Raw genomic sequence first — 26,284 nt, 5'->3', positions numbered from 1 at the left:
ACCTCTCCCCATACTTGTTTCCTTTCCACTTTGGACATGCTCCCACCCAGCTGGAAGCTCCCTCTGCCAGCCTGACCTGCTCCCTCTTTCCCTGCTCCCCTTGACGTTCCTGTCCTACTGGTGACCTCTGTTCCTTGAGGTGAACTCCAGTGTCTTTAGCTGCTCTAGCTTAATGGCCCCAGTAGTCACAGAGCCACCTGCAGCTTCTCTGGCTACAGCCAGGGGCCAGTTCCCAGAGGCCAGCCTTAGCCAGCTGCAGCTACTAGCCGCAGGAGGGGTGGCAATGGCAGGGCTGAGCGTGCTTGAACCTTGCAACGGCTGCACTAGGGACTCTAAATCCTCAGCCCTGGCCCTAGGCAGCTGCACACTCTGGAGTTAGGCACTTCCCTCCTCTAGGCCATGGCTTTAAATACCTGCGATTCCCATCACCTGCAGCAGAGGCCACCAATTCACGCCCCCTCAGCCAGCACCTAGTCGTGCAGAAAGTGCAGCCTGAGTGATTGTGGAGGCTGGGGTGCCAGGAGGTTCCGTCCTGAGCAGCAGCCCTGCAACAAGCTCACGTGCTTCCCAGTTGGGACATTAGCCGTTACTGACAAGGCTTGTCTGTGTTCTTTTTTTTATCTCATTGTTAGGTGTGAGAAGTATGAACTGTTCAACAGGTTCAATTAGTAGGTTAATAAGATGTTTATGAAGTAAATCACTGGCTTTAAAATAAGATCCAATCTGGAGCATATGAACTATTGACCCCTGGACTCCATCTCTGAGAGGGGACTTGTTTACCATCAGGGGACAGGCTCAAACCAGTCCAAACCGGGTTTTCCCGCCAAAACCAGCCCTCAGCGTTCCATCTCCTCAGCACTTTTCCCGCCACAGAAGTGATATAAGGACGTGCTCAGCGCCTGCGCGGGGCCGCCCCCCCCCCCTCAGCGACGGCCCCTCCACGGTCGGGTCTTCCCAGCGCTCCCGAGCCGGAGAGTGACGAGCCCCCTGGGTCCCGCCGTGAGACTGAGGCACAGGAGGCCTGTCACCCCCATTCCTGCCGTCCTGCATCCCTGGTGTCCAGCCTCCCACGGAGCCCCCCGGGGAGTGAGAGACCCCGGGGGGGGGGCACTGGGGCTGGGCAGGAAAGTGACTCTGCCCCGGGGAACCTGGGAGAAGCCTCAGAGCTGCCTCAGCCCCAGTGGGATTTGGGGGGCCGAGACGGGGGCCGGGCGGGGGGGGTCCCCGGTGGTGTGGGGGGAGATGGGGGGTGTCAGGCAGGGAGGGGAGAAGCTGGAGTTGTAGGGAGGGGAAGGTCAGTGGGACGCGGGGGGGGTGTTGAACTGTCTCTGGGCAGCCAGGAAATTCCCGGGGGGGGGGAGTGGCGGGCGGGCGAAGGGGGGAGGTGAGTTAATTGGATCCTGTCCCTGTTTGTGCCACTTGCCTCTCGCCCCGATACAAATTCTCTCTAGTTCTGCCCCTTTTCTCTCTCAGTGTCTCACACGAGGCTATAAAATCTGGGGCGATTCCCCCCCATCCCCTCCAATGATCAGCTCTCCCGTCTCCCCCGATTTACCCCGTTCTCCCCATGAGTCTCAAACATCAGTTTAAAATCTTCTCTAGTGAGGGGCATTTTCCCACCCGTTTTATCTGCAGCGATTTGTCCTTGTTTAGGTGGGAAATTGTTGCCCTGAGTCATTCCCCAGCACATGGCTGCCCCTGGAGTGGGGGTGGGATGGCTCAGTGGTTGGAGCACTGGCCTGCTAAACCCAGGGCTGGGAGCTGACTCCTTGCGGGGGCCATTTGGGGATTTAGTTGGGGATTGGCCCTGCTTTGAGCAGGGGGTTGGACTAGACACCTCCTGAGGTCCCTTCCAGCCCTGATCTTCTATGAGATGCCGGGTCTCTGCCAGGGCAGGGAAGGGAGGCGCACGTGTCCCCCATGGGGACTGCCCAGAACCCCCTTTCCCAATCCCAGTTGTTGCCCCCTAACTACCAACACAGTTGCCCCCAACCATCAGTTGCCAGTCACCTGTCCATCCCCCACTGCTGCCCCCTTCCTTTATCCAGGGACCTTTCAGCTCCCCCTCCCCCTCCCTTTTAATCAGCTCCTCAAAGGGCTTCCTGCTGCCCATGGGAATGGTGGGGGTGGGGCAACCATCACTTTGTATTTATGTATTGGACAGTCGTATAAAATCCAGTCCAACAGTCCCCCTTTTCCACTAGTTCGTTAACAGCAATATAAAATCCCCTCAGATCTTGGTGTTTTTCTCTCATGTTATCAAATACGCAGTTTGTGACACATTTTCTGTGCAAATCTCAAAGATTCATATAAAATAACCTAAACGTTTGCCCCACTTCTCTCTAGTTGTCTGTTTCTAATTGAATATGCCCTGATATTTTCCCCCTGTCTCTCTAATTATAAAATACCAAGAAAATCTGAGATTTACACCTTTTCTCAGATTCTTGAACCTGGATATAAAATGTTTGCAAATGTTGCCCATTTCCTCTTTATTCATTTATCAAATATTGATGTGAAACACTCAGATTTTGCCTGCTATCAACTGATATAAAATCCCTCTGATTTTCCACTTTCCTCTCTCTAATTTGCAAAATGGATCCAAAATCTCTCAGATTTCCACCCTTTCTCTTTCATTTCTGAACGTTGCTCTCAAAGCTCATGTTTTGCCTTTTTCTGTCATTATCAAATGTCAGTTAAAAATCCTCTCGGGTTTAGGGCTGTTCCCCATGTTTCTAAATCCCAGCAACTTCTTCCTTCGAGGGAACCTGTTGCCCTGAGTTCTTCTCCATCATGGAGGTCACAGGGGGTTAAATTGCCCAGAGATCGTCTTTCCCGACTCCTTTGTGAATCATTTGGTCCCTCTTTTACCTCTGTTAAAATGTTTGCCGAAGAAAGAGATCAGCCAGATATTTAATACCCATCAAAGCCAGAGGCCTCCCCCTGTTTGGGGATCAGTGGTTCCCAGCTGATAACAGGAGAGTTGGCTGGACCCTTTTCTTTTCTCCAGCTGGCACGGGATGAGGAGGTCACTCTGAGTGCAGTGTGAGTTGAGAAGTATCCCAAACCCCATGGCAAATGGCCTCTGTGAGGGGTTGATTCCCGCAGTGCTAAGATGCAGCCACCTCTGGGGTGGATCCAGGGTGGCCATTATTTGGTAGTGACAGGCCATGGACATTTCTTACCTATTTTGTCCCTCCAGGCCTTCCATACTCCTGTTCAAGAGACATCCCCCAGGGCTCCCTCTGCCTGTGGGACTGGCCAGCAGGGGGCGGTGGTCACTTTCTATCCACTTCTCAGGCACTGTGAGGTAACAGTGTTGCTGGGTGGGGGTGGGGCTGTGGGGGGAGATTGCAGCTGAAGGGGGCTTGTGGTGGGGGAGGCCTCTGGGTGGCTGGGCCGGGGGTACCCTAGTGCGGTTGGTGGGTTCTGGAGATTTGGGGTTTCCGGGGGTGGGTGTGATGTGCCCAGCCCTGAGGCTGTGGGTCCTGGAGGTGGGTATCGCTGGGGGCCTGGTGGCTGCAGAACAGCCGGGGTGGGCGTCTCTTGGGGAGGCGGGACAGGGGGTTAGAGGGAGCCTGGTGCTGTGCCAGGGGCTCTGTCTGGGCTTCCCCCGCAGACTCCTGGGATCGCTGCCCTGCCCAGTGCACAGAGTGTGTGTGGGAGAATCCCGGTGCTAGGCGGGGTGCCCCTGTAAAGCATCAGGATCCCGCAGGGGAGGAGGGGGTGCCAGGCAAAGGGCAGGGCAGATCCTGCTGGAGGGTGGGGTAGGATCCTAGGCAGGCAGTGAGGGACTGAGTTCCCAGTGGGGGGTCCCTTTTGGGGGGTCTCTGGCTTCTGGGGTCTCTTGGGGTGAGGGGGAAAACCCATTGGTTTTCCCACCCTGGCCGTGACGGCCTGGGGGGGGGTCTCGGGCCGGTGAGGCTCTGAGGGGTATCTGAGGTCTCTGGCTACGGACTCTGGGGGCTGGGTTCCAGGGAATATCTGGGGGGCGGGGGCTGACTGGGGCTCTGGGGGCTGCTCCCGACCTCGCTTCTTCTCCCTAATTAGCTTATGCCAGAATCCTAGCTCCAAGCACTGCCTGACATTCCCCGGCCAGGCCCAGTCACTGTGAGGTGAAATCACAGATTTTTGCTCTGCTCCTCTTGAAAACTGCAGGAACTTCCAGTTCCATTGTCCTAGATTGTCCAGTCCTTGTCCTGGATCTGGGGATGAGGAGTTGGGAAGGGGTCAGCTGCCGCACAATGGTCTCTTCCACAGCGTTCTGGACTCATTCTTTCTGAACTCTGGTTTCATTGAGACCATTGTTAATCCAGAGTCACTGTATGGAAAGACAAGGAGTGACTCCGGATGGACAGTGGGGCAAATGAGATCAGCAATTCTCCCTGTGAGGAGGGGCTCTCGTTAGCTGCTCTCCCCAGAGAGCTAAAGGAGGGAAGCTGCTCAAACGCTCTGTCCCTCTCTGCTCAGGATACTGGGGTTCAGCTTCCTGGGTCAGACGCTGCAGCCTCCATTGTGATCTGGGAGACCAGGCTTAGCAGCTGCTGCTCCCCCAGCGGGGTTCTGTGCTGGCAAGTGACCTGAATTAAAGCTGCTTCTCTGCCTGGCCCAGGGGATGACTTTCTCCAGCTGGTCCTAGCCCCCTAGGGCAGCCCTGGGCCCTGTTAATACTAAATTCTGAGCCAGAGTCTCCAGGTAACTGAAAGACCTCAGGGAAAGTCTTCGGGTCTGGCAAGAAAGTGACTCTGCACAAACAGCCCCTCCCTATTTCTCCTCCCATTAGCAATTGCCAGGAGAAAATCCAGCCCTGGGAGAACAAAGCCCCCAGGAATGGGACTGTCCCAGCCAGAGGGGCAGGGAGAGAGGACAGGGGAAGGAGAGACTGAAAGGGGCAGTGGGAGAAATGAGGGGGGAGAGATTTCCACCCAGACACATGTATTGCTGCATCCCTGGGCAAAACCACTTTCCAGTGAACAAAACAAGGATCAGACAGAGGAAAAGCCAGTTCCTGACTCCATATTCCCCCTGCTGGGGTGTGGCTACCGTGGGGTCAGTGTGTGAGGGAATCCCCCACAGTGACTCCTTTGGTTCTGCTCTTTTCTAGCCTTGTGTTCACAGACTTTGTTTTGGGGTGAGGGGAGGGAGAAGGGAGGTTAAAAATGTGTCTGGGCTTAGCATGGCAGGAGGGGCCCGGTCTACATTGTTATAAACAGACTGAGCATTTCCTGCATGGCAGAATCTAGGTGTCTGTGTGCAGGGAAGGGGCCTGGGAATTCTGATGTGAAGTTAACTAAAACCGGTTCTGAAACGCCCACAACTGCCCTTCTCCCCCAGACAGGCTGCAGAATGGCGTCCATGTTTTCCTCCAGCTCATCCCAGCCTGGCGTGGGACAGGGAAGAGAAATGGCTGCAGTGGAGCCAACTCAGGTAGAGATTATCGGGGGGTTGCTGGTGGGTTCCTGCTGGAGGAGAGGGAGAGCAAATACACCGGAGATGGGAAGGTTTGCACAGTCTGGTCTCGAGGTTGGGGCGGGGCAGGAAATGCACAGGGTGGAGAAAGGATTAGGCCAGGGTGTGGCAAACCTGCTGGGAGTTATTTAATAAGTGCCCTAGATTCTAGGAACAGACCCAGGAGGTTCGGAGGTGGAAATGCCCTAATTTGTGAAGAAAGAAAATAGCCCACCTCCATGGAGCTAGTCAAACTGACCAGACTCCCAGTGCTGGAGCCTGACCTCACTAACCAGCGGCTGCTGTGAGATATGAAGGGGCACCCATGAGTCAGGCTTATTGGAGCTGCCTCTCCCTTCATATCCCGCTCCTCACAATGGGGAGGGTGTTGGGCTTCCTACCAGGAGCTCTCCTGGACCCTGCTAGGGCTCCATCTCCTGTATCGGTCAGTGGCTACTAGGTGTGTGATGGATCTGCAGGGAGAGACAAGGGGCTCTCTCTTCGACCCCTCATCCTGGTATTTGCTGGATACTCTGAGCGGGGTGGGGGTTGGACTCTGTTGAGTGGGATCCACCCAGAGCTTCCATTTGATTGGCTCCTCTCTGCCACAAATAGTGGGGTTGTGAGTGGGGAAAGAGGTCCTGAGTGTTGGACTCTTGCTCTTTCAGGGGCCGGTGACCTTCGAGGAGGTGGCTGTGCATTTCACCAGGGGAGAGGGGGCTCTGCTGGACCCCACTCAGAGAGCCCTCTACTGGGATGTCATGCAGGAGAACTATGAGACTGTGACCTCGCTGGGTAAGGGTTCCTGTCCCCTCGGTTCTTGGAAGGGGAAATGAAGAGTTAAGGTTCACGCCAGCCCCACAATGCCACCTCTACTCTGTCCTGTTTCAGCATCACCCCAATATGCCAGTGACACACACACACTGCCACAAACCCTCCCCTGCTGCAGAACACTTTGGGAACAGAGCACAGGAGCCGTACGCACAGTGTCAAATAGCTCCTGTTTGCTCAAGTGAAACTGGGGTTAGGTCTGGCAAAACTGTTCCATACCCTAATCATTTTTGTTGCCCTTTTCTGAACCTCTTCCAATTCCAATAAATCTTTTTTGAGATGGGGCGACAACATCTGCATGCAGTATTCAAGATGTGGGTCTATCATGGATTTATTTGCTGTTCTTACAATTATGATATATGATATATTCTGTCGTATCTATCCCTTTCTTAATTATTTCCAACATTGCTTGCATCATATTTTACAATATATTCCAAATAAGGTAATTAACGTGCAACATATGTGTCGTTGTTTGGGGTTTTAAGCTTTAAAAGGCTTGTGTGATTTTTAGCTCAGGGGGACAGTATTCCAATAGCTGTCTCCCCCTGCGCACTTTTAACTAAGAGAAGAGCCTCAGGCTGAGCTGATTCAAAATCAATCATGTGGTCGTTTTCCACAACAGCTTCAAGAGGTCCCTGTGATGGAATGTAAATGTCTTCTTCACACCTTCCCCCTACAGGAGAATGGCTGTTTGACCAGCTGTTTGCCTTGCTGTCTCTGAGGAACTGGTCTGTGGGTGTTCCCCAGAATTGTAACATTTTCAGTAATATCATACTGTAAAATCTCATAACTTTACATACAGTGTTACTACACATTTTAACAGGAGGATAATATTCAGTAGATTATGCGTTTTCAAATGATACCTCACAAGCCATACTGCGTACAAAATTGATCATAATTTTCTAGAAGAGTGAACACAGGGGTGTAGACTGACACAGTGTCAATTCCCAGCAGATATGTGGGTATTTCAGTCCCTTATAAGCATAGTGTTGGGCATCTTCAAGGCCCTAGGGAACTGGTCCTGGGAATTCACTGGTTTACCAAGTGTGACACTGTATGGAATTGTGAGACACTTTGGTATTAATAATAAAATAATAATATAATCTGATAAAATTGCAATGAATCGTGCTAGATATGCCATGTAAGGTGTCAGTAAAAATGTTATGATTTGCCAAGTATGATAATATTATTTCTATGTTTGTATCACCTTTGTATTGTGAGTTATAGATATGTAGTCTGTATTTCCAGACTTGTGCAGTGTTTCTGGGTGACACCCCCAGACATATTGACATCAACACTGCCTAGCCTGTTTGATGGCCCATTGACGATCATCAGCTGTACAATGAGCCCATGGAAAGGACCAAGGGGATACACCTATTGAGTCAGCAAGACATGCCGGGGTATGCCTGTGTAATGAGAACTCCAAGGCTTTTCCATGCCATGTGCTGTGAATCTTGTGTTTGGAACACAGGAAGTACAGGCCACATGGCAAAAGGAATATAAAGGGCAGCTGCATCATCTCCATTTGTCTTCAATCCCCCTTTCTACATCTGGAGCAACTTCTCTACAAACTGAACCCTGGAACAAAGGACTGAATGACCCATCCAAGCTATGGATGTGTTCCAGACGGACTTTCAAGCCAGCAACTCACCAATACTGCTAAGAACCTGATATATCCATTTTGGAATGTATCTGACTGCTTTCCCATTTAACTTCTTTCTGTCTTTCTTTCGTTTAAACCTTTAGTTTAGATGCTAAAGGATTGGCTGGAAGGATGGAATTTTGGGTACTATCCAAACCTATACTGACCTGGTGATGTGGGTGACTCTTTGGGGTCAGAGGAACACTTTGTTTATGTGAGCAGAGTTTTTAAATAACCTCTCACTGTACTGGACCTAGTTGCTGATTGGGAGTCAGAGAACAGGGATGCAAAAAGGGGGCCGTGTGATTTCTTTTTTCAGCTTCTCGATAAACCGTGTGGGGGATCAGAAGCACAGTTTGTGACTGGTCGGTGAGTTTAACTTCAGTGTTAACCAGCAGTTTTGGGAGCATCTGCTCTCCCTTTTTCAGCCTGTCCTAACTTTGGCATTTTCAGTGAGAACTGCCCCTGGCCCACCAGGTCACACTAAGCACTGAAGTTAAATTAATAGAATGTTTGTTTTTTTATGACCAAGTCTTATGAAATCAACTGAACTCCTTTGTTTTCTTTCATCTGAGCAGGGTTTCTAGTTTTCCAACTTGATGTGATCTCCCAGCTGGAACAAGGGGAAGACCCATGGGTCCCAGACCTCCAGGGTTCAGAGGAAGAGAGATCCTGAGATCTTCCTGCACAGGTGAGGAAACATTAAACCACCTCAGAATCTGTAAGTGCCTGAAGGAAACATCTGGGATGCCCTACAAAGCTCTTGGGGAGGTCTCTCAGTTCATTATTGTCCCTAGCAGGGGTCATATCCTCAGGATAAATATAGCTCATGGCTTCCTATAGCTCCTAGCAGACACCAGGCAGTAGCTTCCTCCCTTCCCCCTGCGTATTTGGATGGGATGTGAAGGCTGAATTCATCCCCCTCCTCTCTCCTGTTTGGGGGAAGAGTTTGGGGGAGTTCAGCTCCTGATTTTTATTTGACCTGTCCTCAGCACTTGTTTTTGTTTGGTCTTCCCCTTTCCATCCCTGTTTGAGGTTTCTGTCTCTATCACAGCAGGTGATGCAATGGCATGTGAGAAAGAGGAGCGGAATTCTCAGCCTGGAAATGTTGAGCCAGTGGGTAAAAACAGAGCATTATCTCAAAGATCGAAAAGGAATGTGTCCAGGAGTCATGAGCAGGGAAGATCCTGGGAGATTCAGCACAGACCAAAAACAGAGCAAGGAAACCAGCCAGGGAAGAAAGTGGATAAATTTATTTCTTCTTGGGGAACTCAGAAGATCCTCATGGAAACCACAACACAGCAGGATATCCTCAGGCGAAAGAGAAAAAATACATGCAGTGAGTGTGGAAAAACCTTCTCTCACAGCTCAGCCCTTTCTGTACATCAGAGAATCCACACAGGGGACAGGCCCTATGAATGCACTGAGTGTGGGAAAACCTTCAATCGCAGTTCGCACCTTATTAGTCATCAAACAATCCACAGAGGAGAGAGGCCCTATGAATGCCGTGAGTGTGGGAAATGCTTCACTAGCAGCTCAAACCTTTCTCAACATCAGAGAATCCACACAGGGGAGAGGCCCTTTGAATGCCGTGAGTGTGGGAAATGCTTCACTAGCAGCTCAAACCTTTCTCAACATCAGAGAATCCACACAGGGGAGAGGCCCTTTGAATGCTGTGAGTGTGGGAAATGCTTCACTAGCAGCTCAAACCTTTCTCAACATCAGAGAATCCACACAGGGGAAAGGCCCTTTGAATGCCGTGAGTGTGGGAAAAGCTTCACTCAAAGATCAGACCTTTCTAGACATCAGAGAATCCACACAGGGACAGGCCTTATGAATGCAGTGAGTGCGGGAAAACCTTCAATCGCAGTTCGCACCTTATTAGGCATCAAACAATCCACGGAGGAGAGAGCCCCTAGGAATGCCGTGAGTGTGGAAAATGCTTCACTAGCAGCTCAAACCTTAGATTTAATTTACCCTGGTTCCTCAACTGTTGCTACAGCTCTAGTACCCATCAGTCCAAAGACTGAGAGAAATGGAGAGTTCCAACCATTATCCTTTTAGTATCTTATTGTTCCTCTCTGTTTTTTGTGCTGGCCTTTCTATTCTATCACTTTCTGCCTTTGTTTAGTTGGTAACAGTTGGTTTCCATCACTCACGTTTGTTTGTTTAAATCTCTATCCGTTGTGAAATAAATTTTTTGCTTGTTCGATAACTGTACTCAGGTGCTGTGTGAGATACAGTAGCAATGGTCCACAGTAAAACTAGTAACCTGGGATACTTGGGGAAGAGAGGATCTGGGATTTCACCAGGATCTGGTGATCCGGGCTGGACCCCAGAGGGGACACATTGAAGGAACTCAAGGGTTAAGGTGGCTGCTGTAGCTCAGAGGAGGGTGCTTGAGTTCCAGCAGGCTGGTGAGTTTGGTCACTAACATCCAGCTGCCAAATGCAAACTCCCTCTTCCTTGTGGCAGGTGGCAACAAGGAGACTCACAGCCCTCAGCACCCTGAGAAGGGTCACAATGTGTCTCTGTGTTGATCCACCTGTCAAATCCACACAGGGAAAGCTCCCAATAGCACAAACCTCTGCCCTATGAAATCATGGAACATGTGCTCTTTGCTCTGTGAAAGCATGTAAAGAATCCAAGCGCTGGAGGACAGGGTTTGGGTCCAGAGTGACCTAGACAAATTGGAGGATTGGGCCAAAAGAAATCTGAGGAGGTTCAACAAGGAGAAGTGCAGAGTCCTGCACTTAGGACGGAAGAATCCTATGCACTGCCACAGACTGGGGACTGACTGAGTGAGGGGGGTTTGATAGCAGCCTTCAACTACCTGAAAGAGCAGCAGTGTGGGCTTTCTCCTGGCCACTTTTGCTGGGCTGGGCAGGCAGCCTGGAGGCCTTTCTAGAAGAGAACTGGGAACTGAGTTAGAAAATCCAATGTGAAAACCAGAACCTCAGGTTTAGACTCATTTATTTATAATATTAAATCTTCAATTCTAGTGTCACAGTCAATACAATTGCTTCAGCCTGATAGTTGCCCAAAGGGAAACTTAACTTCTCTCCAAGGGGAGTGGAGAGAAAACACTTTTCAGAGTCCAAGAGAGACAAGGTGGTGAGGGTAAGATCTTCCAGAGGACCAACCTCTGTTGGTGAAAGAGACAAGCTGTGGAGATAACCCAGCACCCTTTTTCAGTTCTGTGTAGCCTGGAAGGTCGTCTCTTCCATAACCAGCAGTTAGAACATAAGAACAGCCACACTGAGTCAGACCAGTTCATCTAGCCCACTCTCCCGAAAGTGGCCAATGCCTGGCGCCCCAGAGGACCCCTGGGACCAACATGGATACACCACCACCACAAACAAGGTTAAAAGTCAATGCACTTGGGAGAAGCATCTTGTGTTTCATTCCTTATGTCCATCATGTGGCCATTTCCTTTTCTTCCTTTCTTTTAAAAGCTTTGGTGTTTTGCACAGAAACATTATTTCCCCAGGAGAGACCCAGGAGTGGGGGGGCTGCATTCCTGTACCAAACAGTCACTGGAAGGGGGCAGACAAAGGCCTTTAGGACGAGGCGTCCGTCACTGTCAAAAGATCATCTCCCTCCTGCAGGTCACTGGCAGCCTGAATTTGTTCCTTATCCTTCCAGAGTCTGGGGGCTGGAATCAGCACTACCCAGCCCCTCCGTATGTAGCAGGAACAAACACAAACCTGGTCTGTAAAACAAGCTGTCCCCTTCCTTCTCAGGGAAGATTTTTCTGTGATTGAAGTTGAGCTTCAGTTCCCCTCTCCTAGGGGCGGGGCTGGTGTGGGGCCAGCTCCCAGTGAGCTCTGTTTTCACCTTTGCCCCCTTTCAGCCACTCTGGGATCCTAACTCTGCTTCCAGCTGTCAGGCAGCTTCCAGCTCATCCACCCTGCTCAATAACTCTGTGGTCACGTGTCACCCCCTTTGCCAGCACACAGAGCCTATAGGAAAACTACTCCTGCCAGATGCACTGGTATAGTGATGTGCGTAAGTGTCTTCCAAGCAGTTGATCTGGGTTTGATTCCCAGCCAGTGCAATAATGGCTTTTCTCTTCTGTTGTTTCCTCATCTGGAAGTGGTTTAATTTCAATCACATTGTGTTACAATCACATTATCTATAGAATGAAACAATAAATGTGTCAAAGTCCAGCAGGTCATTCAGGATGGAGGCACACAAGGGGCTGGAATGTGTCATCTGAGAAAGACAGAACCCTTGGAAACCTGCATCTCCCATCCCCTGGCCTTGCGTGTTATGATTCCAGCTGCGTGAGCTGTTTGTAGGATGTTCCGGCATGGTGGGGAAATGAAGTTTTGAGTTAGTTTTTGCTCCTGCAGATTCCTTTGCTGTTACAGTTATAATGACATGAACAAAAGGGAAGCAAAATAAACATAAACCCCACATTGCAATACAGGTGGGGAAAGGGAAGATCATGGTTAAGCCAAACACGTCAAAATAAAAATTAATACTAAAAAGGTGAGGAGGGAAGAGATCAGGTATGTGGAGAGCCCCTTGATATTTCAACGCACATTGTTAGAATCTAAGTTCAGACTTGACACTGGAAAACCTGCAACTTCCTGTCTCTCTGAACACCTGTGATGAGCAAGATGGAGTTGGGACACCTGTTCTGCTTCAATCCTTTATTGTCTCTCTGTTCTCTCCTTCTCCCCCCAATTCCTCGTCTCCAATGTCTCTGCCTTTCTCCTCTTGCTCCCTCTCCCCTGCCCTTTCCAGGAACTCACAGTCTACAGCATTTAGGACAAGCCAGAGCTCCCATGTTCTGCACATGATCCTGTGTCAGAGGACGTGGGACCCCGGTCAGAACCAGTCACCTGATCAATATGACCCTTTATGGGCGACTTCTCTGCCTACTCTGCAATTTACACCCCCCCCCACTGAAGGGGGTGGGGTACAGCTCTGACTGAGAGGCCCCACAGGAGAAACTTCAGCCCAAAGACAAATTTGTGTGAAATGCTGAGAAGTGAAGAGTCCCCTTCCCTTCCCCCCAAATCCCCAGAACTCTAGTGTCACCCCCATGGCACCAGCACAGGGAACCCAGTGAGATGGGGTTACATAATACAATGGGGGAGGCAGCAGGGAGAGAGGTGACAGGGACTCTCTCTTTTTCCTTCTCTCGTCACTTTCTGTTCTGCTCTTTCCTTCCAGGAACTGCAGTCACAGCAGGGAAGGGTTTGTCTCCGTGTCTGTCACGGAGGTGGTGGAAGTGACGGATTCTGTGACTTCCTGCAACCTCCGTGACTTCTGCAGTGGCCACAGTGGCTGACTCCAGGGCCACTCAATCAACTGGCTCCAGGGACCGCCCAAGCAGCGGCCAATGCGGCTGGCCTGGGGACCACTTGACCAGTGGTCCCGAGGGCAGCAGGAGCAGCCACAGCTTGGTGGCCTCTGGCAGCACTTCTGGGGTGGCCAGAGCAGCAGCTGACCCCCTGGGGCTCCCCCCTGCCCTAGCAGCAGCTGGAGTGGCAGCGACTCTCAGGGCTTCTCCCCTGGTAGCTGGTGCTCATTGTCCATCAAATAAATCAAAACACTTCCCCCTGCAAATGGATTTAGCCCGGGACCCTCAGAGTCAGCAGCTGTTACACCCCCACTGAGCTCTCTGGTCAGGTGTCCTAGTGCCGGGAGCCTCCGATTTAGATCCTAAAATAGCGTTTTTGCACCAGGGTGGCTGAAATTTTGGACCAGACATTGTAGCTCCACCGTTATTTTATTGAATTGCTTCAAAACAGCAAGTGTAGAAAGTCTCCTAAGTGCCAGGCTCTCTGCCATGGAAACAGCTGCCCCTGCTCTCCAGGAGTCTCTGCGTTCCACACAGCAACGTACACACCTGCTCCGCACTGAAGGGGGGTCAGACAGTGAGGGTAACGCAAATCTTCAGACTATTAACCCAGGTCCCTTTCTTTAACCCAGGACATGCCAGTCACCTGTTAGCCATGGCGTTATCTTCACCTTCAAATACCTCTCAGGACATTTAACAGAGGGAGTGAACCCCCCCAAATGGCTCCCTGTTGAGGCGTTGTACCGTACCTGCCCCTGGAGACTGTCTGGTTTTATACTCTTAGAGCTTTTTCTCTTCAAACCCCTTATTCCAATCTCTGGGCCAACCTCCACATTTCAGAGTTTAGAATTTACTCTCATCACCCTCCTATGGCACTTTCCATGTGATTTAGGCAAAGCAAGTAGGGGAAGCTCCGTGGCGAATGAAAACCAACGCTCTGGGTGAGGCCTGAACTCCCACCCAGAGCTGTATTTCCCCCTGCATGAGCCACTATAGGTGCTTCTTAGACAAACTTGGGCTGTAGGTGGTTATGTGTGTCTGTGCTTCACCACTTTGGCTGCTCTGTGAAAAGCTTATGGTTCAAACAGAAGCTGGTGGGTTTTTGTTTTGTTTTAAGCAATTAGAGTCTAGTACATTTTAACAGGCAGAAAATGTCCTATTCTGGTCTAGCCCCATTTGACTCCTTCTGTCCATCTTCTTCCTTCGCCCTCAGTGTCTTTCCTTCCCCATTGGGGACATGCAGAGATGAACCCCAGTCAGTCTCTGTCACAGAGAGTCTGTATCTCCTAAGGAATGTGGGTGAAGGATTCCAGCTGAATTAACGCCGCTCACCTGGGTTAGAAACATTTGTTTCTTTCGAGCAGATAGTGGGAAATGGGACATTAATTCAGACCCAGGAGGCAAGGCAGAGGCTTCATGATCCTGATCTCCAGGAAGGGAGAGAGGATCCCCAGGAAGGAACAGAGCTTCCTTTAGACTCAAGCTGGGTCTCCTGGAAGTTGGAAAAGACCCTTGGTCACTGAGGATCTCATGGGATCGTGCTGCTCCAGAGGCTCGAGAGTCCTGGGTGCGGGGAGGGTGTCACTGCACAGTCTGAAATGGAAGGGAGGACCCTGGAAGGGACGGGGAGGAAAAGAAAATGGAGAGGAATGAAACAAAATAAACGCCTCTTCTCTCTCCCCTCCCCAACCCAGCAAGAACTGTTATCAGTGGGGAAACTCCCCACGATGAATGGCAGAGACCACAGAGACATTTGCCTCATGCTGAGAAGTAAGGTGACCAGACACCAAGTGTGAAAAATCAGAGACTTTCCCCAGCTGCATTGGTGGTATAGTGGTGAGCATAGCTGCCTTCCAAGCAGTTGACCTGGGTTCAATTCCCAGCCAATGCAATGATGTGATGATTCCTCCACTGGGAATTGGTTTAATTTCAGTCACGTTGTATCAGTTTATCAATGGAATAAGAGAATCAGTATCCCAAATCCCAACAGGTCATTAAACACCCAGTGGAGGAAGAAAGGGGTGGGACTATATAATGAGCAGTTGGAGTCATCCTGGTATTACAATGCTTCATTTCTTTTTTTTTTTTTAATTCCTTTACTTCCCTCTCCCTTTTAGACTCAGAGCCTTTAAGGTCAGAAGGGACCAGTGTGATCATCTAGTCTGACCTGCTGCACCTTGCAGGCCAAAAGACCCCACCCACCCACTCCTGTAATAGACCCGGGAGGGGAGGCAGCTCTGTGCACTGCCCCTACCCCAGGCAGCACATAGAGGCCCTCTGCTCCCCTCCCACAACGGGTGTGCAGAGATGTGCCAGCAGCACTAAGGTGGCTCCCTGCCCACTCTACCTCCGTCCCTCCGTGCCGCTCCCAGAAGTGGCTGGCATGTCCCAGCATCCCCTGGGGTGGGGGGAGTGTCTCCACGTGCTGCCCCTGCCCCGAGCACCGACTCTGCAGCTCCCATTGGCCAGGAACTGTAGCCAATGGGAGCTCTGGAGGCAGCGCCTGCAGACAGCAGCACATGGAGATCCCCTGGCCCCACTCTTCTAGGAGCTGCTGCCAGAGGGTTGTGTGTACCGGTCACTTTGGGAGCTGCACCACCCCTCCTGCACCCCACCCCCACCCCCACGCAGAGCCCACACCCAAATTTCCTCCCAGAGCTTTGCTTGTCTTTCTTTCACCAGAACCATCCTTCTTCTCCTGGGCTGCAAGTAGCCATCCCTGGGAAGCCAAGAGGCAGGCACAGGATTCTGCCAAGTAAGTGTCCCACAGCACCGTGATGGACAGTGCGATGAAGGTAAGTCTTCCTGAGGCACAATGAACTGCAATGCAGCGAACCACTGGCCAGGCGGTCGGGGCGAAGGGCATTCACTGGAGGTACAAGCTTGTGAGTGACTCCTGAGCACAGGGCCCCTTCCCCTTTTAAGGACCTGCTCCTCATGGCCTGCGACTGGAGATGACTTGGCTGCATCTGGTGGGTTACACTCCACCTCAGCCAGTGTCCATGCTCTGGGTGTGTGATCGCTGCCTAATGAGAGTCCCAGACACCTTGTCTATCTAGCAGCTCTTCTGATCTTCCAGCTGTTCAACCAGCCCCTTCATCCCACAAGCATTGCAGGAGGGAGCGGGAGCGGGAGGGGGAGGGGGAAAGCCACTTCACAGGCATTCAGAGAGGGAGAGGAGACAAAAATGGGAATGGGGTAAGTATAACACACCTATTGAGCATAGAAATCACTGCTGCTCCTACAACAGCAGGGACAGGCCACTAGGAGCTGGGAAAAATTAAGCCATCATGTCTCCGCCTGGTTTTGAACCAGGGATCTTTTGCATGTTAGGCGAACGTGATAACCACTACACAACAGAAACTCTGTTGCAGAGCTCTGCCCCTCCCTTCATAAGAACGGCCATACTGGGTCAGACCAAAGGTCCATCCATCCCCATATCCTATCTGCCAATAGTGGCCAATGCCAGGTACCCCAGAGGGACTGAACCTAACAGGTAATGATCAAGTGATCTCTCTCCTGCCATCCATCTCTACCCTCTGACAAACAGAGGCTAGGGACACCATTCCTTACCCATCCTGGCTAATATCCATTAATGGACTTAACCTCCATTAATTTATCTGCAAAAAGAACAAGGAGAACATGTGGCACCATAAAGACTAGCAAATGTATTTGAGCATAAGCTTTTGTGGTCTAAAACCCACTTCATCGGATGCATGCAGTTAAAAATACAGTAGGAAGATATATATACACACAGAGAACATGAAAAAAATGGGTGTTGCCATACACACTATAACGAGAGTGATCAGTTAACGTGAGCGGTTATCAGCAGGAGAAAAAAACCTGGTGTTGGGAGGGGAACAGGAGAAAGGACAAAGGAAGCAAGAGACAAAGAGAAAAGAGGGATCAGACAGTGGATGGAGCAAGAGGTGAAACAAAAAGGACAACCCCCAATGTCCCCAGTGATTCTAAGGGACAAAATCCAGGTGTGCAATAAAATTCTGCCTCCTTAAGCTCATGTTTTCCATGCCTAGAATTCAACTCTCACCAGATGGATCAGACTGAACAGGTTTCACACCTCCAGGAGGCTCTTACCTTCTAAACAGGGACGGCTGTTTTCCAGTAAAATCACTGAAAGGGAAGGAGAAAACTTGAAAGAGGTTCCTCCTGGCGCTCACGTCTGTGATCCCGAATACTCCCTCAGTCCTCAAAGAAAGACCTGGAGAAGGAGACTTGCTGAAGCAAAGCCACAGGGGTCTCTGAGGTTTCCCTGGCCCCTCGCCCCTGTCCTGCCTGGCTGATGTCAGCATCTCTCTGTGAGGTCATCACCTCCCCACCACCTTGGACCAATAGTCTGAGGTCCTGCAAAAGGCCTTTGTGATGTCACTGCCACACCCCCTCCCTTGCTGTGTCAATGTCCTGCCCCTGCCTAGGCACTTTGGAGGTTTGAGCTACTCCCTGGGGATCACCCCACTCAAGGAGCGTTCGTTCTAGGCAGCAAGCCGGCTAGACAGGGAAACATCAGACGCTGCTCCCAATGCTACACTCAGTTTTTCAGAAATGAGTCGACTTTATGGCCAGAAGAGACCATTAGAGCATCTAATCTGACCCCCTGCGTATCACAGGCCTCCTGTATGACACAAGAGCTACTTTTGGGGCAAACACATTCCAGAAAGGCATCTAGTCTTCATGAAATGACATCAGGAGATGGAGAATCCACCACTTTCCTTGGTAGCTTGTTCCTGTGGTGAATCATCCTCGCTGTTGAATATTTGTGCCTTAGCTGTAATATGAATTTGTCTCTTTTCACCTTCAGGCCACGGGGTCTTGTTATACCTTTCTCTGCTCGGTTCAAGAGCCCTTTAATACCCAATCCTTTCTCTCCATTAAGACACTTCAACACTTCAATGAAGTCACCTTTCAATCTTCTTTTGATCAGCTAAACAGGTTGAGCTCTTTCAATAGCTCCCTAGAAGGCATTTTTCTCCAGCCCTCAGAATCTTTGGTGGCTCTTTGCTGCCCCAGCAGAGCAGTTTGCAGGGACCACTGGAGTGGTTCATGGAACGGCTGGTGGAGTGGAGCGGCTCAGACTCCCTGCTTGCGAGAGGGGAAGTATTGCCTCCTAGAGGCGCCCGGGGGGGTGGTATGTAATTGTCCCAGGTCACTGGGTGGGGGCTCGAGCCACTTTTGCATTGTGTTATTGAAACAGAACCGCTAGATACTGAGCCCGGCCCTTGTTGCTGACAACTCAGAGGGGCAGAAGGGTTACAGGAATTTATCACACAACCCTCCCTGCTCCCCAGAGCCCCACGCTAGGGAGAAGCTAGCGAAGGGGGAGTCATTCCTCCCCTGCGCTCCCAGAGGAGCTGCTACGACTCCTTCCTGCCAGCTACTCACCCCTGGATCCATCCTCAGCTCCTGGGATCTTCCTGCTCCAAAGGCTCCAGAGGCCTGGGGGCGTCACTGCACCGTCTGACACACAAGGGAGGTTTCTGGAATTGAAGGAAGGAGCAGAAAACGGAGAGGAAAGAAACAGAGAGAAAACGCCTCGTCTCTCCCCTCCCCCTCCCTGCAAGAAAGGTTCCCAAGGACCAGCGTTAGGGGAAATGGTGCCCTGGGCAAAACTTGTACTTTGGCACTTCCCCATCGCCCCTGGACGATCCCCCTCCCCCTTTACCCCCAGCTCCTGCACTCCCGACCCTTGCACCTCCCCACCCCTAATTCTGCCCCTCCTGTGCCCCAACCCCTACGCTGTGTCCCTTTGCCCTTAACTCCTGCACCCCTCCTGTGCCCCCAGCCACTGCCACTCTCCTGCACCCCTTCACCTAACCCCTGCACCCCCTCCTGTGCCCCAGCCACTGCCCCTCTCCTGCACCCCCTCCTGTGCCCCAGCCACTGCCCCTCTCCTGCACCCCCTCCTGTGCCCCCAGCCACTGCCCCTCCTGCACCTCCTTCACCCTAACCCCTGCACCCTCCTGTGCCCCAGCCACTGCCCTCTCATGCCCCCTTCACCCCTAACCCCTGCACCCTCCTGTGCCCCCAGCGACTGCCCCTCTCCAGCACCCCCAGCACCCCAACCCCAGCACCCTCCTGTGCCACCAACCACTGCCCCTCTCCTGCACCCCCTTCACCCTAACCCCTGCGCCCCCTCCTGTGCCACCAGCCACTGCCTCTCTTCCAGGGCCGCCCAGAGGATTCAGGGGGCCTGGGGCAAAGCAATTTCAGGGACCCCTTCCAGACAAAAAAGTTGCAATACTGTAGAATACTGGATTCCCGTGGGCAGTGGCGTAGCCAGGTTCTAACATGAGGGGAAGCGAACACATAAAAAAAGGCACCACCCAACATATCAAATTACTAATTACATCCGCTCCCTCCCACTTACTGCCCCCTTCAAAACCCCCAACACCCCCCCACTCCTTGTCCCCTGACTGCCCCCTCCTGGGACCCTGGTCCCTAACTGCCCCCTAGAACCCTACCTGTCCCCTGACTGCCCTGACCCTTATCCACACCCCTGCCCCCAGACAGACTGCCAGGACTCCCACACCTATCCAACCACTCCCCGCTCCCTGACAGGACCCCCAATATACACCAAGACACACCCCGTAATCCAAAGTGGGGGGGCGGGGCAGGGACCACGCACAGCTCCTGCCATTGAGGGTACATGGGCAGCTGCTTCTGCCCTAGCACCTGGCTTTAGTGTGTAGCCAGAAGCCCTTGTGAGCAGGCGGAGGGATCCTGCTAGCAAAGGGAGCATTTGATTTTAGAGTCTGATCCAAACAGACCCAGCAGAGAACACAGCAATAGCCCTGCCTCTGCCATCCCAGCTCAGGGCCCATAAACAAGAGAGGCAGAGACGTGCTCAATACAGTGCATGGGGTGGAGAGGGAGCACAGACCAGGGACGGGGCATGGAGAAAAACCACAGAGAGGGAGAGAAGGAGAAAGTGAGGAAGGAGGAGAAGCCAGGACTGTGTCTCTGGAGGGAAGGCCTGGGGAGGGGCGTTCGGATGCAGCATGTTAATGAGACCCTTGCAAACACAAGGGAAAGAAGCAGGGAAGGGCTTGCAGAGGACAAGCCGGGCTATTCACTCAGTCTCCCCTGTGGGGCCCTGTGGCATTGGGTAGCAGGGCCCAGGAAATGAAAATCTCTTAACCACACAGAATTGTTAACTGCTCCCAAATCCTTTTGTGCCACGGCCGCAAGCTTAGAAGAGCTTAAGCTGTGAGCTGCATGGACGGCCTCAAGAAATCTCTTGTGCGGAGCCTCGAGCAGGTTTGCATTGTGTGACCCCGATGAAAAGCCCAGCAGAGAAAGCTTGCAACTGTCCCAGCTCTTTCAGCAGCGTTTGGGGCCTTTAAATCACTCAGGCTGCATCTTCCAAGTAAAATGCATTAACAATACAGCTCAGGCAAGTGAGCCGGGGGCCGTGCAGGCTGCCTGGGCCAGCTGATAGCACTTCCCACTAACGGCTGCTTTTCTATGCTTGTGTTTTGCTGTTGGACAGAGGCCCAGACTTCCTCCCATCTAACCCCCCCTGCTCCCTGACTGCCCCAGCCCCCAGAAAGTCCCCCCCCGAACCATCCAACCCTCCCTTGCTCCTAACTGCCCCCAGGACTCCTCTTACCACCCCGCAGCTCGAGCCGCTGGCTGCCTCTGGAGCCAAAGTGAAACACGTGCCAGCACACAGCCCCTCCCCCGCAGCATGCTGAGGCAGCGGGTGTGTGTGTGTGTGTGCAAGGGGGGGTCTGGCTGCTGGAGGCCCAATGGGAGCTGGAGGCCCAATCAGGCCCCGGCGGCCAATCAGCAGTGCCGCACTCTGCAGGGGGGGAGAAATCCAGATCTTTCCACCTTATTCCAAATTCCTACTAAGGCGCCACTTTGGGGGAATGTGCTCAGTGGGGCAGCAGCCCCCTGCTCCCCTAGCTACGCTCCTGCTTGTGGGGCCCCTGCAAGACCAGAGCCTGGGGCAAAGTGCCCCCCTTGCCCCCGCCTCTGGGCGGCCCTGCTAGCAGCTCTTCTGGGAGCGCAGGGGAGGAATGACTCCCCCTTCTCTAGCTTCTCCCCGTGGGGCTCTGGGGAGCAGGGAGGGTTGGGTGATAAATTCCATCCAACTCCCCCTTTGATCCAAGCCGAGGGGCGTCTCAGCCTCCGCGATCCCCTTGGCAGGGCCAAACAAGGGATGTTTTCCACTGCCCAGGAGACCCAGCCAGGGACTCAAGGCAGCCCCAGACTTTCCCTTTCTCCCTTCTGGGAAATCAAGTTCAAGTTCGACAAGCAGCTAAAGAAGCCTCAACCCTGCATCTGAATTAATGTGTCATTTCTCACTGCCCGACACAAACAAATGTCATTTCAATCCCAGGTGAGTCCACTTCAGTCATTCCTCAGCCCCATTCCTTCCCCCTCCTGCCTTAGCTTAGGGTATTTCGCCACCCTGTGGGCATTTCATGTCCCTCCTCAGTTTCACACAGAGACACAATTTCCTTTGCATGGATCCATGAACAGCAAAACCTCCCTGTGTCACTAGTCTGAGCCAGGGCATTCGATTGTATTGACACCTTCTCTCCTGCAATGGCAATGGTCAAACAGAGGGGACGTGGCCACCTTCAGCCCTGGCAGTGAGATATTCACTTTCCTCTTTCTTCATGCTGATGTTGTTATTCCATAAAGCATGAACCATGGAATAAAAAGGTGAGTTTACTCCAGGGTGAGGAAAGAAAGGAGCCACCAACTCCCCAGAAAATCTCAGTGCCCCAGAGAAAAGCTGCCCCTGTTATTAGAACTAATGATGTGCTGGAGATATGTTGGGAAAAGGGACTGTCTGAATTGCCAAGACAGGAAACGAACAATCTACAGCAACACCATTAACCACAGACACACTCTAGCCATGCTCCAGCCAGTGGGGAAATGGGCAGGAATTCATAACGTCAACTATAAAAATGATACACATCTAGAAATAGCATAATTATAATCAGCCAGTCAGAACCTCTCCATAGACCCCTTACGTGACAACCTTTCTACAATATTGGCTGCAAATATAGAACAGTGGTCGCAATGGTGATCTATACAGTTACAGATTATGTCAATAACATCACAGGAGACGACACGGCATCAGTGAGACTGATACTGGAATACTGCCTCAAGTTTTGGTGTCCTCATTTGAAAAAGATGTTGTGAAATTGGAGGTGGGGCAGCAAAGAGCCACCAAATGTTCTGAGGGCTGGAGAAAAATGCCTTCTAGTGAGCTATTGAACAAGCTCAACCTGTTTAGCTGATCAAAAGAAGATTGAAAGGTGACTTCATTGAAGTGTTGAAGTGCCTTAATGGAGAGAAAGGATGGGGTATTAAAGGGCTCTTGAATCGAGCAGAGAAAGGCATAACAAGACCCCATGGCTGGAAGGTGAAAAGAGACAAATTCATATTACAAATAAGGCACAAATATTCAACAGCGAGGATGATTCACCACAGGAACAAGCTACAAAGGAAAGTGATGGATTCTCCATCTCCTGAAGTCATTTAATGAAGACTAGATGCCTTTCTGGAATGTGTTTGCCCCCAAAGTAGCTCTTGTGTCATACAGGAGGCCTGTGATATGCAGGGGGTCAGATTAGATGCTCTAATGGTCTCTTCTGGTCATAAAGTCGACTCATTTCTGAAAAACTGAGTGTAGCATTGGGAGCAGCGTCTGATGTTTCCCTGTCTAGCCGGCTTGCTGCCTAGAACGAACGCTCCTTGAGTGGGGTGATCCCCAGGGAGTAGCTCAAACCTCCAAAGTGCCTGGCCAGGGGCAGGACATTGGCACAGCAAGGGAGGGGTGTGGCAGTGACATCACAAAGGCCTTTTGCAGGACCTCAGCCTATTGGTCAAAGGTGATGGGGAGGTGGTGACCTCACAGAGAGATGCTGACATCAGCCAGGCAGGACAGGGGCGAGGGGCCAGGGAAACCTGAGACCTCTGTGGTCTTTTTCTTATCTAGGATCCTATTACCCTGTCCCGATTTTTCACACTTGCCTGCTGGGGACGGAGCCCTAGAGGGGGAAGCAACTTGCCCAGAGTCCCCCAGGAAAAGGAAAACAACCAGCAGTGGAACCAATAGGAAACCCAGCAATGGAACTCAGGAGTCCTGGGGTGTGCTAGGGTGACCAGATGTCCCAATTTTATAGGGACAGTCCCAATTTTGGGGTCTTTTTCTTATCTAGGATCCTATTACCCCCCTCCCACTCCCTGTCCTGATTTTTCACACTTGCTGTCTGGTCACCCTCGGGTGTGCACATGTGGGGTCCCAGCTGCTCCCTGCCCCCCTCATTGAAGCAGGTGTGCAGGGTTACTGCCCTGGGAACTGCAGGGCACCAGCGGGCATGGGGCTGGCTGGAGGCAGGGCAGGGGCTGACTGGAGGTAGGGTCTGGCTGCAGGCAGGGCAAGGGGTGCGGGGCTGGCTGGAGACAGGGGTGTGGGGGGGCTGGCTGACTGCAGGCAGGGCAAGGGGTGTGGGGCTGGCTGGAGACAGGGGTGTGTGGGGCAGACTGGCTGGCTTCAGGCAGGGGGGTGCGGCAGGAGTTGGCTGGAGACAGGGCAGGGTGTGCACGGCTGGGGGTGTGTGGGGGCTGGCTGGCTTTGGGCGGGGCCACAGGGGGGTGCGGCAGGAGCTAGCTGGAGACAGGGCAGGGGGTGTGGCAGGGGCTGGCTGTGAGCAGGGCAGGGGGCGTGGGGCTGGCTGCAGGCAGGGCAGAGTTGCAGAGCTGGCTGCAGGCAGGGCATAGGGTGCAGGGCTGGCTGGAGACAGGGGCTGGCTGCAGGGAGGGCAGGGGGTGGAGGTCATGCAGAAAATGTCCTGAGAGGTATTTTAAGGTGAAGATAACGCCATGGTTACCAGGTGACTGGCACATCCTGGGTTAAAGAAAGGAAGGGACCTGGAGTTAATAGTCTGAAGTATTTGTGTTACCAACCCTGTCACTGTCTGACCCCCCTTCAGTACAGAGCAGGTGTGTACGTTGCTGTGTGGAACGCACAGACTCCTGCAGTGCAGGGGCAGCTGTTTCCATGGCAGAGAGCCTGGCACTTAGGAGACTTTCCTGACTTGTGTTTTGAAGCAATTCAATAAAATAACGGTGGAGCTACAATGTCTGGTCCAAAATTTCAGCCCCCCCCCCAGTGCAAAAACACTATTTTAGGATCTAAACAGGAGGCTTCCAGCGCTAGGACACCTGACCAGAGAGCTCAGTGGGGGCATAACAGCTGCTGACTCTGATGGTACGTCCAGACTACCCGCCGGATCGGCGGGTAGCAATCGACTTCCCGGAGTTCGATATATCGCATCTCATCTAGATGTGAAATATCGAGTCCCGTCGACTCTGGAACTCCATCGGCGCGAGTGGCGGTAGCGGAGTCGACGGGGGAGCCGTGGATGTCGATCCCGCACCGTGAGGATGGGTAAGTAATTCGAGCTAAGGTACTTTGACTTCAGCTACGCTATTCACGTAGCTAAAGTTGCGCATCTAGATCGAGCCCCCGCCCTAGTGTAGACCAGGCCTCAGGGTCCTGGGCTAAATCCATTTGCAGGTGGAGGCGTTTCGATTTATTTGATCGATAATGAGGAAGGCGAAGATTTAATCCCAGATTTTTTTAGTAAATGTCATGGACAGATCACGGGCAAAACCCAAAAGCTCATTGCCCATGACCCGGCCATGACTTATACCTTAAATACCCATCATTGAATCATGGGGAGGGAGGCCCAGGGGGTCCATGGCACCAGCTGTGGGCGCAGGGAGTCCAGGGGGCCCGTGGCACCATGTACTGGGGGAGAAGCCCCGGGGACCCACTGCCACTCCAGATGCTGCCAGGTGAGGGGAGCCCCAGGGCCAGCCCTGCTCCGGCCACCTCAGGACAGGTGCCAGGAGCCACTGAGCTGTGGCTGCGCCTGCCACCCTTGGAACCACTGCTCAAGCTGCCCCCAGGCCAGCTGCTGGGGCAGCCATGGAGTCAGCCACAGTGGCCACTGCAGAAGTCACAGAATCTATGACTTGTGCAGCCTCCGTGACACAGAGGGATCCCTAATAAAGAGACAACCCCACCCCCTGCTGTGACTGCAGTTCCTGGAAGGAAAGAGAAGAACAGAAAGTGAAGAGAGAAGGAAAGAGAGAGATTCCCTGTCACCTCTCTCCCCTGCTCTCTCCCCCTTGTATTCTGTAACCCCATCTCACTGGGTTCCCTGTGCTGGTGCCATGGGGGTGACACTAGAGTTCTGGGGATTTGAGGGGAGGGGAAGGGGGCTCGGGCTCTTCACTTCTCAGCATTTCACACAAATTTGTCTTTGGGCTGAAATTTCTCCTGTTAGGCCTCTCAGTCAGAGCTGTACCCCCACCCCCTTCAGTGGGGGTGTGTGTAAATTGCAGAGCAGGCAGAGAAGTCGCCCATAAAGGGTCATATTGTTCTGGTGACTGGTTCGGACCTGGGTCACACGTCCTCTGACACAGGATCATGTGCAGAACATGGGAGATCTCGCTTGTCCTAAATGCTGTAGACTGTGAGTTCCTGGAAAGGGCAGGGGAGAGGGAGCAAGAGGAGAAAGGCAGAGACATTGGAGACGAGGAATTGGGGGGAGAAGGAGAGAACAGAGAGACAATAAATGATTGAAGCAGAACAGGTGTCCCAACTCCATCTTGCTCATCACAGGTGTTCAGAGAGACAGGTAGTTTTCCAGTGTCAAGTCTGAACTTTGATTCTAACAATGTGCATTGAAATATCAAGGGGATCTCCACATACCTGATCTCTTCCCTCTCCCCTTTTTTAGTATTAATTTTTATTTTGATGTGTTTGGCTTAACCGTGATCGTCTCTTTCCCCACCTGTATTGCAATTTGGGGTTTATGTTTATTTTGCCTCCCTGTTGTTCATGTCATTATAATTGTAACAGCAAAGGAATCTGCAGTAGCAAAAACTGACTCAAAACTTCATTTCCCCATCATGCCGGAACATCCTACAAACAGCTCACGCAGCTGGAATCATAACACGCAAGGCCAGGGGATGGGAGATGCAGGTTTCCAAGGGTTCTGTCT

General features: G+C 52.1%; 1 non-coding gene and 1 pseudogene across 1 annotated transcript; both read left to right on the top strand.

Annotated features, from left to right (window-relative positions):
- LOC120381919 overlaps positions 1-26,284 on the top strand; it is a 480,690-nt pseudogene that overhangs the window by 80,929 nt on the left and 373,477 nt on the right.
- TRNAG-UCC lies at positions 15,052-15,123 on the top strand. The gene has a single exon. It is a non-coding gene; the product is annotated as a tRNA-Gly (tRNA).

This window comes from Mauremys reevesii, linkage group 14 (assembly GCF_016161935.1).
Source record: "Mauremys reevesii isolate NIE-2019 linkage group 14, ASM1616193v1, whole genome shotgun sequence".
Classification (NCBI taxonomy): Eukaryota; Metazoa; Chordata; order Testudines; family Geoemydidae; genus Mauremys; species Mauremys reevesii.
This window is presented reverse-complemented; position numbering and strand designations above follow the sequence as displayed.